This window comes from Dromiciops gliroides, chromosome 1 (genome assembly GCF_019393635.1).
Source record: "Dromiciops gliroides isolate mDroGli1 chromosome 1, mDroGli1.pri, whole genome shotgun sequence".
In the NCBI taxonomy this organism is placed as follows: Eukaryota; Metazoa; Chordata; class Mammalia; order Microbiotheria; family Microbiotheriidae; genus Dromiciops; species Dromiciops gliroides.
Window position 1 is genome coordinate 773337 of NC_057861.1, and position 13860 is coordinate 787196.

Sequence of the window (13860 nt, forward strand, 5' to 3'; positions counted from 1 at the left end):
AGTAGTCAAATGCTCTGGATTCTATCTTCAAGACATGTCTCCTATTCACCCCTTTCCCTCCTCTGACACAGTCACCACCCATTCTTTTGTAGCAATAATACCAACACACACCAATTACTACCAATCCTGCCATAGGCATTACACCAAGCCTAGAAAGGGGGGAAGGGGACAAGCATTGGTTAAGCTACTACTGTGTTCCAGGAACTAGGATAATCACTTTTACAAATGTTATCTCAGAAGACTGTTGTTTGTCCTTCATTCTCCAAGAGGACCATGACATTGGGGTGAGGTCATGACTTGCACTGAACTGGATTGAACTGAGGAAGGGCTGTGCAGGGTCACCACCTCACTCCTCCAGAGCCATCTGGGGCCAGTGACAAGGTCTACATCAGGAGGACTGGAGGTGCCCACATCATTTGATGGCTAGATGAGAATCAGTTGGAGACAAAACGAGCCGTGGAGAAGAGCAAGAATTACACAGGATGACAGAAGCTGCAAATAAGTAAAACTAAGTCGCACCTCATCTGCCAGAGGGGCGAAAGGCGGCAGATATTGGCTAAGGAAGCTGCCTTGGCCACCTGGCCTTTTCTTCTAATTGCCTGACCCTTCAGGGGGTGGGATTAGACAGTCCTTGGGGCTCTCCACAGTACTTTTGTACAATAATTTCCCAAATCACAACATAAAAACTATCTCTGGTTGTGGGACTTCCCAAAAAGCTGGGAGCAATGAAGTTCCTCCTCAAGGAATGGGCCACTGGTCCCCTGTGCTGGGCTGGGCATCGCTAAGAGAGTAGGGATAGCATGCCTGGCCCTGGGCACAGTGGGGTTAGTTGTAAGAGATTCTGGGTCCTTTCTTTACACGGGATACCCAGTGCTCTGGAGATGCTGAAATGGGTTTAGTCTGGGGGCAGAAGGTGTGTGAAAGCTACAACAAAAAGGGCTCATGCTGGCACAACATAATACTTAGATAAAGCTTAGACATACCCCTTAACAGACAGGCCCCAAACCCCTTATTGTGTTGGACAGATTGGGCCTTTCTCTCAAATGGTCAGATTCTGAGAGCCTCATCAGAGGTGGCTGAGGCTGGAGCGGGCAGCTCTCCTCCAAAAAATGTTTAGTTTCTGTGGGGGAAAACAATCCTCTTCTCAATAATTCTTGGGGAACTCAGCAGCGATGTGACAAAGCCTTTTATTTCCTTCTCATGAGAAGGAGGTGCCCTAGTGTGCAGCTGATGGGTGCAAAAAAAGGGGGCTCACAGAACCTGTTTTAAACCCTAGTCCCTAACACGAATGGACCCTCCCCTTTTTCATCATTGGTCTGATTACTCAAGGGTTACAATCTATGTGCAAAAACTAGCTAATCAGAATGCAGTATTTCCATCCCTCTTCCTTATATGGACACAACTCCAGAGCGGACCTTATTGAAACCAGGGCTCCTTGAACCACGTGATTTTGTTAGCCTGAGGGGGAGGAGGGGATCTGAGACCTTTGTATGATTGACTGTTATATCCTCATTGAGAGGAGACAACTACCCCTTTTCTCATAGTTTCTGACCTTGAACCACTGGGCAGGGCTAGGGACTAGGAGGGGACAGCTTTCTTCAGTAGGCGGGGCTGGTCCCTGCCAGAGCTGCTCCCAGGCTCTATCTCCCCAGGTGCTTTTCCTGGAAGAACAGAGGATTCTCATGCTTAGTGTCCTGGGCTGTGTCCAGGCACTGGATGAAAATGAGCCTAGAAAACTTGCTACCCAAGCATATGCTGTTAATATGAATATATGGATCACCTGGATTTGATGGAGGTACCTTATTATCCAAGGGGAGTTTTATGAAACCCTGGGTTAATAGGAGCAAAATGTCCTTCAACTGAACTCCAAACTGAACCCAGATAGCTAGCAGATAAAAGTCCCTACCTAGTGACTTCTTTTCCCTCAGGATCGTCAGTCCCCATCTTATGGTAACATCTGGGCGTCCTCATCCTTGCCAACCCCTTTTTTGGAATCCTGAAATCTTATGATGCTTCAGTATTTCCTCCATACTTGTTATAACTGAAATTGTTAAACTCCTTTTTGCTTCTGGGTTGATTTCTGTATCATACAACTGAAATTGTAATCAGTGGACTAAATCCATATACACCCTCAGAAATGGGGAGTCCTCTGAGCTTCTCTCTCTACGTGATCATGTGTCTTGTTAACTTTCTTCTCGGGACAATAAAATATTAAAGTGATATTTATGTTTTTTCTGTCTGTCTCTGATTTGTAGGAGAAATTAAACATTATTTCTCTGATCTGTTTGTAGGAGGCAGGCAGATACAAAAGCTCTATTTTAATATTTGACAAGGCCAATGCATGTATGGAGTAATAGGGGTGGGGGTGAGGGGATACCAGAAGTGGAGAGAATAAGACAGAACTTGATTGACGACCGGAGTGGACCTGTCACCACCACTTTCTAGGTGATGAATCTGAGACCCAGAGTGGTGAAAACAGCACAGGTGGGATTCCAATCCAGCTCCTATGGGAGCAGGGCCTGTACCGAGATGGGGGAAGGAGGCACAGCACCCCCACTTTGTGGGCCAGGTTGCTGGTGGAACTGGGGGTTAAGCCCCTGCATTCCCACAGCAGGAAGTGGGACAGCTGAGGCAGGAAGGCATAGTTCAGGCCGAGGTCAATTTGATTTAACTTTGGCAATCCCCTGTGGGGGAGGCTCAGCTGTGGGCTCCTTGACTCAGAAAAACATGAACGTGTTTTCAGGACCTGAGACCCCAGGGAACCTGCCCCATGGCTGTTTTTTCACCTTCTGGCCAGGGGCTCTTTTCCACCTTTACCCTAGAAAACGAACTTCTCTTTAACTGCTTTGGCAGCTGCTCCTCCCCAGAGTATCAGAGGGTGTTGTTAGTCAACTTCGTCATTTTAGCTTCTAGTAGAGCCCTGGCACCAGATGTGGCCCCACCCAAGCCAATGCTAATGGGGTGAGTATGAGGAGACTTTCCAAGGGCCCCTGGGGGGAGCCCACCCAGGCTCTGTTGCTGACCTAGGCGTGCAGCCAAGGTTGTCTCCAAATGACTCTAGCACCATAAACCCACCTGTCAAAGCAAATTGGCCTGGCCCCTTAGGGAGAGGCCAAGCCAGGAAAGAGGTGGCATGAGCTGTTCCTGCTGCCTTCCCCCCTCAGAGCCCTTAAGAGAAAACTCAGATAGTGTCTATGCCCCGTCCAGGACCAAAGGTTTCTCTGGCTGACCTCTTGGCCTGTAGTGGCCAAATTCCTGAGTGAAGCACTTAGGCCAATGTTGTGGGGAGGGAAGGGGAGGAGGCCAAGAAGCGAGTCAACAGAAAAGTACAAAGGAAGTTAAAGAAACGGAATCATGAGACTTAGAGCTGGAACAGACTTGAGAGATCCATTGGGTCCTCACATGATGACAAGAGAGGAGGGAAGGGAAGGCAGGAGGATGAGGGTAGATCGTAAGGTCAAACATTTAGAGCCGAAAGGGACCAAAGAGAGCTGACTGGGGAAACTGAGTCCCAGAGAAGGGAAGGGATTTGTCCATGGTCACCCAGATCAGATGTGGTTGAGTCAAGATTTGAACCTAGGTCTTCCTCACTCCAAGTCCAAAGCTCTGGTACACCTCACCATGGAGCCCAAGGCTGGGGGGAAGCCCCTCTTTCTGACCAGCATCCAGTGGGGGTTGGGGGTGGGTGCCCAGGGAATGCCCCAGGCCTCCATTGCCACTGGAGCTCTTTGCCCAGGGACTGAAGAAAAGTCCCCATTGCTCCCCCTGCCCCCACCTCTGTGGGGGACTGAGCGCCAGAGAGCTTTCCAGCTCCATTTCCTACTGCTTCCTTCCCTACTGGAGGATGAGGAAATGGAGGCAGACAGGGTTAAGTGATTTGTCCAGGGTCACAGAGCTAGGAAGTGTTTGATGCTGGATTTGAATTCAGATCTTCCTGACTCCAAGGCTGGTGTCCTATTCGATGCACTGCCTACCTGCCCCTTCTTTATTTGTGTCCATGTTATATCTCACTTAACAGAATGTAAACACCTTTTTGGAGGCGTTTAATACATAGTGCAGGAATGATCACCCACCCTGATGAGATCCCAAATCCATGGAAACTGGAGTGTACACTCAATGTTCAGCCACCACCTGCTTGCCCTGTGAGCATTAATACCTAGAGCTAACATGTCTGGAGTGCCTACCACAGACTGGATGCTGTGCTAAGCATTTTATAAATATTGCTTCATTTTTTAAACATCACTTCGTTTGATAATAATAATAGCTAACATTCATATTGTACCTTACTCTGTGCCAGGTGTGAGAAATGATTTTTGTAATCAATATCTTGGAGATTTCATCCTAACTTTCCCCCATTCCAAAATCCTTCTTGATAAAATCAAGTCACCTCTCCATGGCCCTGGTCACATCTATACACTTTTAGAAACTTTGATAAGTATGACCCTTCTGAATTCTTCTTAGGGTAATAAAAAATTGGTCTGGGGTGAAGACTAATGGTTAACAGTAGGGGGGCAGCTAGGTGGCGCAGTGGATAAAGCACCAGCCCTGGATTCAGGAGGACCTGAGTTCAAATCCGGCCTCAGATGCTTGACACTTACTAGCTGTGTGACCCTGGGCAAGTCACTTAACCCCCATTGCCCCCCCCCCAAAAAAGTTAACAGTAGGTTGGCAAGTGGTCTGCTTCATTTTAATATAGCCTACCTCCAAATGAAGTTGACCAATCAGAAGTGATTATACCGCCCCCAAGAACACCTCCTCTTTGAAGGGTATATAATCTATGACCCCACCACCATTAGGGGTCTTTGGTCTGAGAGAGACAGGTATAGACCTCGTTTGACCCATAACCCACCAGCCTTATTAATAAAATGATTAAATTACCCAGAAACTATTTCTCTTATATTTTCAATCATCACTGGCAAGGTGATAAGTGTTTTACAATTATTATCTCATTTGATCTTCACAACAACCCTAGGGAGTAGGTACTATTGTTACCCTCATTTTACATGAGGGGAAACTGAGTCAATCAGCTACCCAGTGACTTACCTAGAGTCAGACAGCTAGTGTTTAAGGCTACATTTGAACTCAGGTCTTCCTGACTCTAAGCCAGGCACTATATCCACTGCCCCACTTAGCTGCCTTTTTATTCAGGCCAGATTGCCCTGGGGCCCCCAATTATTCCTTCCCCCTTCCCTTTTTGCTTGGTGTGCTCCCTCTCAAGAAATCTCAGATATCAGAGAGTAGAACTGGCCAGGACCTTAGAGAGCCCTGAGCCCCTCTCACGTGCACACACCCTTCTCCCAACGGGGCTCCATGAGCTCATAGGCCTAGAGCCAGGCAGACCTCAGAGGCCATGGACTCCAAGCCCCTCATTTCACAGATGAGGAAACATGTGTAGGGAGGTCAAGTGTCTTGCCCAGTGCTTAGGATAGTATTATAATAACTAGCTCATTTTAAGCCTGGGGTAATAATGAATCAACAAGGAAATGTTTATCAAGTGTGTACTCTCTGTGCCAATCCCTGTGCCAATCACCGTGCCAAGCAAAGAGAAAAGCAGAGACAGCCCTTGCTCTCTCACAAAGACAACCCAGAGGAAATGTCAGTTTCAAGTGCTCTGCCAAGGTTCTTAGAGTGCCCTGGCAGAGTGGGTGGTAATGATGCCTATTCGTTAACATTATTCCCACTGATAAAGTCACCTGTTTCTGATGGTGTGAAGGACTTAGGTGACCAAAGCTTTCTTCTCTGTGTTTGCTAAGGAGGCAGGTGCACCCCCTCCCCTAAAAGCATTTGCCAGGGACTGCTTCCCCTAAGACGACAGCTCCGGGAGCTGGCCCGGGGCTCTGGGGGCATTGTCATCCCCCAAGGCTCCGGGGCTCACTTGTCGCCTATAGGTTGGTGCTGTCAGTGCCGATGAAGGTGGGCTCCTTGGCCGAGGATGGCTCCTCTCCATAATGTCTGCAGGGCTGGAGTCAGTGGTATGGGGACTGCAGTTCGGTGTCCACTGGGGTGTGAAGGGGGATCATGGTCAAGGTGGGCGGTGCAGGGGGTGGGACCAATGTAGCGTCCACCCTTGGGGTGCCTTGCAGCTTGAGTTTTCCTCTCCTGCTCGATGGAGTTTCTTTTAGACAAAAATTCCGAAGTGCAATCTCACTTTTCACAATCCCACCTTTTGCAAGAGGATTTTCCCAACCCCCCTTAATTCTAGCGCCTTCCCTTTGCCGATCAGCTCCAATTTATCCTGTATTTTGCTTGTCCGGACTCAGTTGCAGGGAGTCTCCCCCATTGTTAATTGAGTCCTTGAAAGGAGGGACTATCTTTTACCTGTGCTGCCCAGCACATGGTCATGCTTCTTCACAAATGCTTGTGCACTGGAGCCCCTGGGCAGGCAAAGGTTTGGCATTTCTGTCTATCTCGAGATAGCCCCCGACTTCTTTGTTGAGGCAAAAGTCACGTTCTGAGACACGTGCACCTCTACAGCGTCGCGCTAGGAAAGGGTCTTGAGGACAGACCCAACCTTTTCTTGGCACCTTCCGTAGTCCTTGAGGAGGTGGGGATGCTGCTGGCCTTAACCTGAGTGCTCTGCTCTGAGCTGCCGGCGGGGCTGATGGTCCTCCCAGAGATCTCCTTCTCTGCCACACCTCAGACCTGCCTTGTCTTCCTCCTTTTGCGCTTGCTCCTGGGCTGCCTGTTTCTTCTGACTGGTCTGGTCTGGGGACAGCTTATTTCAATCCCTCGCCCAGTGGCTTTGATTGTCTCAAGGAGGCGTGAAGGCCTTATTCACAGTTAATCCTGATAGAATGAGAAATGTTCTTCCCTAAGAAAGGCAAATACTTTTAAGGGGGGACTTACATAAATGTGGTAGGATTTGAACCCTTGTACTTCTATACCAGAGCCAATGATCTTTTCACTGCACGATTCAGTTTTCTTAACCTTAGGCCTAGATAAAGTTAATCAGTGGTGGAAAGAACAGATATTTCTATTTATGATTCTGTGTTAATGCAGCAGGGCTAATCGAGGGAACCCTTTATCTCCGGACCCATCCACAAAGCTAGCCGTGCATCTTGGCTCTTGGATGAACACTGTGCACTTTGCTGGGATGACACAGCAGTTCTTGCTCAATCCCTGCAATTAGGGTGGGGCGGGGTGGGGTTGCTACTATGTTAGTGGGAAAATGCCTCCTCTTTCATCCCCTTCTACCCCTATAGCTCTCTGTCTCCTCTCTCAGTGAGAATGCGTTTTCTCCCTTGGATTTCCAGCAAGGGTGGGTTGGGTAGGTGGGAGGGGGGTCTCTCTTCTTTCTCCTATCTCACTGGAAGTTAAAGCTACAAGTAGGTGGGCCCATGCTGGCCCCAGTCCCTGGCCACATTATCCTGATAAATGGATTTCCACTCTTGGCAAAACCATATGGGTCAAGAGTGTTTGGAGTCAGGTGCCAAGTACCAGTGGAAGGTGATTTCCTGATAACATAAAGCTTCTGGGATGAGAATTCTGATCATCCCAGATCATCTTGGCTGGCCTAGAGAACTAGACCACACAGGTCTGGGGGGCAAATGAAATGTCTGTTTTGCAGTCCCACAAAATTGTCATCACCTTTTTCTTAGATATGCCTGTCTCTGAGTCCTTCATTGCCTGTTTGGTATTTTCTGTGATGAAGGAAATAAACAACTATCATATGGACAGAATAGCTGTTGTCCCCTCAGAGTTCTGGATCGGGAGCAATGGATCCCACAGAACATGAAAGTTCATGTAAACTTTGACATTAGCAAAAACATATTCAAATACCTCCAGATGAAAGCAGGTCCCACAAGGAGGCTAAAACCAAGGAGAAACAAATTTCTCTGGGGCTTCAAGGCTTCTCTGCCAAAGTGGTACAGGTGACTTTAATATCCTCCCTCCTGAAGGGCTCACAGTTGGATCCCAAGTTAATCCACCTGGGAACAAAGTTAATTTAAAAAACTGCAGGTCTAATCTGAAGCTTTACTACAAAGTGGCAGTCATCAAAACTATTTGGTACTGGCTAAGAAATAGAGTGGTGGATCGATGGAATAGGCTAGGCACAGGAGACACAGTAGTAAATGACACTAGTAATGTAGTGTTTGAAAAACCCAAAGACTCCAGCTTCTGGGATAGGAACTCAGTATTTGACAAAAACTGCTGGGAAAACTGGAAGATAATATGGCAGAAACTAGGCATAGACCAACATTTTACACCTTATACTAAAATAAAGTCAAAATGGGTACATGAATTAGACATAAAAGGTGATACCATAGGTAAATTAGGAGAGGAAGGAATAGTTTACCTCTCAGATTTATGGAAAGGAGAACAGTTTATGACCAAACAAGAGATAACAAATATTATTTTTTTTGTTTTTGTTTTTTTGGGGCAATGAGGGTTAAGTGACTTGCCCAAGGTCACACAGCTAGTAAGTGTCAAGTGTCTGAGGCTGGATTTGAACTCAGATCCTCCTGAATCCAAGGCCAGTGCTTTATCCACTGTGCCACCTACCTACCCCTAAAGAATATTATGAAATACAAAATGGATGATCTTCATTACATTAAATTAAAAAGTTTTTGTACAAACAGAAGCAATGCATCCAAAATTGGAAAGGAGACAGAAAGCTGGGAAACCATTTTTATAGCCAGTACTTCTGATAAAGGCCTCATTTCTAAAATATATCGAAACTAAATCATATTTATAAGAATCAAAGTCATTCCCCAATTGAGAAATGGTCAAAGGATATGAACAGGCCATTTTCTTTTTTCTTAAAACAGTATTTTTTTCAGTGTTCACAGTTGTGCGATAAGGGGTTTTCTTAAATATGGAAAGGATTTTTTCTATTGTCACAAATGAGAACTTAAGCGGTTTTGTCCATTCAATGTAAACACACAAAAAATACACTAAACCAATGCTCACAAATAATAATCAGAAAAATTCCATGTTTCCCTTTCCTCTGGAAAGTATCTTGTCTTAGAGGGTTGGCTTCAAGCCTGCAGCATACAGGATTATCCCCTTTTTCGATGTTATTACATTTCTTACCCATTGCTTTTTTGGGAAAATCGTTCAACCAGCAGTCACATTACTTCTCTGCTTAACAATATATGTTTATGCATCTATTGAATTAGACAAAGACTTTAAAGTTGTTCTGCATATGCTAGGACACCAGTTCTACAACCTGCCTGAGAAAAACTTGTGTAGCCCAACCGCATCTCTAAGGAGTGATTTATCATTCACCATTGCTCATCTTCTAGAATTGTGCCAGAAGACTTTACATTATTTTACTAATGTTCACATATTTTGAAGCAAGTAGCATGGTGTTATCATCCCCATATGATTCATGGGGGATTTCTTTCTAAGATATGGAGCATTTAATGGTCTACCCCTCATGCCCTCCAGTAAATAGTGCCAAGATTAGAACTCTGGATTCTGGATTCTGAATTCCCAGGCCATTGTTTTAACCATCAATCCAGAGGTGCCATGCTAGCACCCTGGCTAGCCATTCCAACTTGCTACAGCACCCAAACACTACAGAAAACAGTCAAATGAGATCTTTCCTTCAGGAAGTGGCACTACCCATGAAACCAAAGCAGTCCATTTGTGGCTTGTGCCACCTAGCTGCCCCCAACAGGTAGTTTTCTGATGAAGAAATCAAAACTATCTATTGTCATATGAAAAAAATGCTCTAAATCACTATTGATTAGAGAAATGCAAATTAAAACAAATCTGAGCTACCACTTGACACCTATTAGATTGGCTAATATGACAAAAAAAGAAAATAATAAATGTTGGAGAAGCTGTGGGAAAATTGGAACCCTAATGCATTGTTGGTGGAGCTGTGAACTGATCCAACCATTCTGGAGAGCAATTTGGAACTATGCCCTGACCCAGTAATACCACTACTAGGTCTGTATCCCAAAGAGACCATAGAAGAGGGAAAAGGACCCACATGTACAAAAATATTTATAGCTGTTCTTTTTGTGGTGTCAAGGAATTGGAAATTGAGGGGATGCCCACCAATTGGGAAGTGGCTGAACAAGTTGTGGTATATGAATGTAATGGAATACTAATGTGCTGTAAGAAATGATGAGCAGGCAGATTTCAGAGAAATCTGGAAGGACTTGCATGAACTGATGATAAGTGAGATGAGCAGAACCAGGAGAACACTGTACACAGTATAAACAACATTATGTGTTGATCAACTGTGATAGACTTGATTCTTCTCAGGAATACAATGGTCCAAGATAGTTCCAAAGGACTCATGATGGAAAATGCTTTCCAAATCCAGAAAAAAGAATTATGGAATCTAGATGCAGATTGAACCATACTATTTCTATTTTTTTGTTTTTGTTTTTTGAGGTTTTTCCTTTTTGCTCTGATTCTTCTTTCACAGCATGACTAATGCAGAAATATGTTTAATGTGATTGCACACATATAACCTATATCAGATTGCTTGCTGTCTTGGGGAGGGGGGGAGGGAGAAAAATTTGAAGCTACAAATCTTATAAAAACAAATGTTGAAAACTATCTCTACATGTACCTGGAAAATAATAAAATACTTTAATGAAAAAATGAAAGTAAAAACCAAAACAACACAAAACAGAACAGAACAAAAAAAACACAACACAGGTCTACAGCCTAGCTTTATCACTCATGAAAGTCCCACATTGTGTGTGTGTGTGTGTGTGTGTGTGTGTGTGTGTGTGTGTGTGTGTGTGTGTGTGTGTGTGTGTGTGTGTAGCCTCTAATTCCACCAATATCCTCCTGACCCATGTCACCTGTTAGCAGCATTTTGAGAAGACCCTGGGCATGAGTTGTGCTTAAGCTTCATTTTAGAGATTTTCCCTGAGATTTACTCCAAAGTGGGGCCAATAGGCAAGTGAGAGAAGCCTAGCCTCCCCATTCTAGGGCTAGACCCCTTTGTGGGAGGATCATTCCCTTGGCTCCAGGTCCTCTTGGTCTGTTTGGTCACTGGAGCTCACTCGGTGGTGTGGGGACGTGTTTGGGATTCCAGATCATTCTCCATTCTCCCTTGGTGGTCCTGCTTGGTTTCAGAACATCGTGCCTTCAGACTGGGTACCCCACAGTGCCCCCTTCAACTTCCTTTTTGAGCATTGTCTTTCCCTATTAGATTGTATGTAAGCTCCTTGGAGTCAGGGACTTTCTTTGTCTTATTTGTGTTCCCAGAATCCTCAGGCACAGTTTCCTGGATCATAGCAGGTACTTGATAAATGTTTATTGAATTGAATGGATATAATAGGAAGCTACTGGAGGTTATTGAGTAGAGGGTGGTCACATGGGCAGAGCTGTGCTTTGAGTCTATCTTTGGCAGTTAAGTGGAGGATGGGATAGAATGGAGAGAGATGAGGCAGGTAGACCTGTGAACGAGTAGTATAGATATGACTAATGCATTGTTGGTGGAGTTGTGAACTGAGTCAACTCTTCTGGAGAGCAATTTGAAACTATCCCCAAACGGGCTATCAAAATCTGCATACCCTTTGATCCAGCAATACCACTGTTAGGTCTATATCTTGAAGACATCCAAAAAAGGGGAAAGGACCTATTCATATAAAAATATTTATGGGAGTTCTTTTGTGGTGGCTAAGAATTGGAAATTGAGAGAATGCCCATCAATTGGGGAATGGCTAAACAAGCTATGGTATATGAATGTGGTGGAATATTATTGTGCTAAAAGAAATGATGAGCAGTATGATTTCAGAAAAACCTGGAAAGATTTAAGTGAACTAATGAAAAATGAAGAGAGCAGAACCAGAACTGTACACAGTAACAACAATATTGTATGATAAAGAACTGTGAATGACTTAGCTATTCTCAGCAATACAATGATCCAAGACAATCCCAAAGGACTCATGATGAAACATGCTATCCTCCTCCAGAGAAAGAACTGATAATATCTGAATACAGACTGAAGCATGCTATTTTCTTTTCTTTTCTTTTCTTCCTTCCTTCCCTCCCTCCCTCCCTCCCTCCTTCCCTCCCTCCCTCCCTCCCTCCTTCCTTCCTTCCTTCCTTCCTTCCTTCCTTCCTTCCTTCCTTCCTTCCTTCCTTCCTTCCTTCCTTCCTTCCTTCCTTCCTTCCCTCCTCCCTTCCTCCCTTCCTTTCATTTTTATTTGAATCTTCTTATACAAAATTACTAATAAAGAAATATTTTACATGATTGCACATACATAAACTATACTGGATTGCTTATCGTCTTGGGGGAGGGAGGGATAGAATTGGGAATGCAAAACTTTAAAAAAATGTTAAAATTTTGTGTTTGATATGTTTAATATGTTTTAATATGTAACTGGAACAAAAATAAAATATTATATTAAAAATAATCTAGGTGTGAGGTGATGAGGGCCTGTATCAGGATGTGGCAGAGGAGAAAAGGGAAAAAATAATAACAAATGCTTGTGGACTGATTGAATGCCAGCTGCATGAGATGCTTACTAGATCTGGGGGTGATGGGCTATTCTTGAGTCTGACTCTCAACTGGAGGCAATTTTGAGTTGGTATAGAAATCTATCTTACCATACAGGAAAGTAGGAGGGAAATGGGATAAAATGGGGGAGGTGAAGGGGGAACTGATAGAAGGGAGGGCAGATTGAGGGAGGTAAAAGTCATAAGCAAAATGCTTTTGAGTAGGGACATGGTAAAAAGAGAGAGAGGGGGAAATAGGATGGTAACTCCATCATAACTATGGAAAAATTTTACAGCAAGTTTCTTTGATGAAGGCCTCATTTTTCAAATATGTAGAGAATTGAGTCAGATTTATAAGAATACAAGTTATTTGCCAATTGATAAATGGTCAGAGGATAGGAACAGACTGTTGTTGATATAGATAGTCAAATTTAAACCTGTAGTCAAATTTAAAAAATGCTCTAAATCACTATTGAATGGAGAAATGCAAATTAAAACAACTCTGAGGTACCAGTTCCCATTTTTCAAATTGGTTTATATTACAGAAAGGAAAATGACAAATGTTGGCTGGGATGTGAGAAAATTGGGATACTGATGGTGGAGTTGTGAACTGATCCAACCGTTCTGGAGAGCAATTTGGAACTATGCCCAAAGGGCTATAAATCTGTGCATACCCTTTGACCCATCAATACCATCCTAGGACTGTATCCCCCAAAGAGGATTTTTTTATAAAAGGAAAAGGACCTATAAGTATAAAAATATCTATAGCAGCTTTTTGTGGTGGCAAAGAATTGGAAATTGGGGTATGTCTATCAATTGGGGAATGGCTGAACAAGTTGTGGTAAATAATTTTAAATAGTATTTTATTTTTTTCCAATTACATGTAAAGACAATTTTAAACATTCATTTAAAAAATAATTCCTGGGTGTTGCAGTGGATAGAGTGGTGGAATTGGAGTTAGGTGGCGCAGTGGATAAAGCACCAGCCCTGGATTCAGGAGGACCCTGAGCTCAAATCCAGCCTCAGACACTTGACACTCACTAGCTGTGTGACCCTGGGCAAGTCACTTAACCCTCATTGTTCCACTCACACACACAAAAGAACTGAGTTCAAATCCTACCTCAGACACCTCTCAGCTGGATACCCCTGGACAAGTGACTTAATCGCTCTCCCTTATTGTCCTAATCTATGAAATGGAAGTAGTAACACTTGCCCCTAGGGTTGTTGTAAGGATCCAAATGAGATCTGCAAACCTTAAGGTGTATAACTTTTAGTTATTATTTCTTATAATTCCTCATACTTCTCATGTCTTAGAGCAAAAGAATTTTCCTTTCATGCATATACCATGGTACTCCAAGTGCCCACTTTGTTTCCAATGCTTTGCTACCACAAAATGGCTATCATGACTATTTAACGGATATTTAATGGGTCCACAGAGAGCCAGAG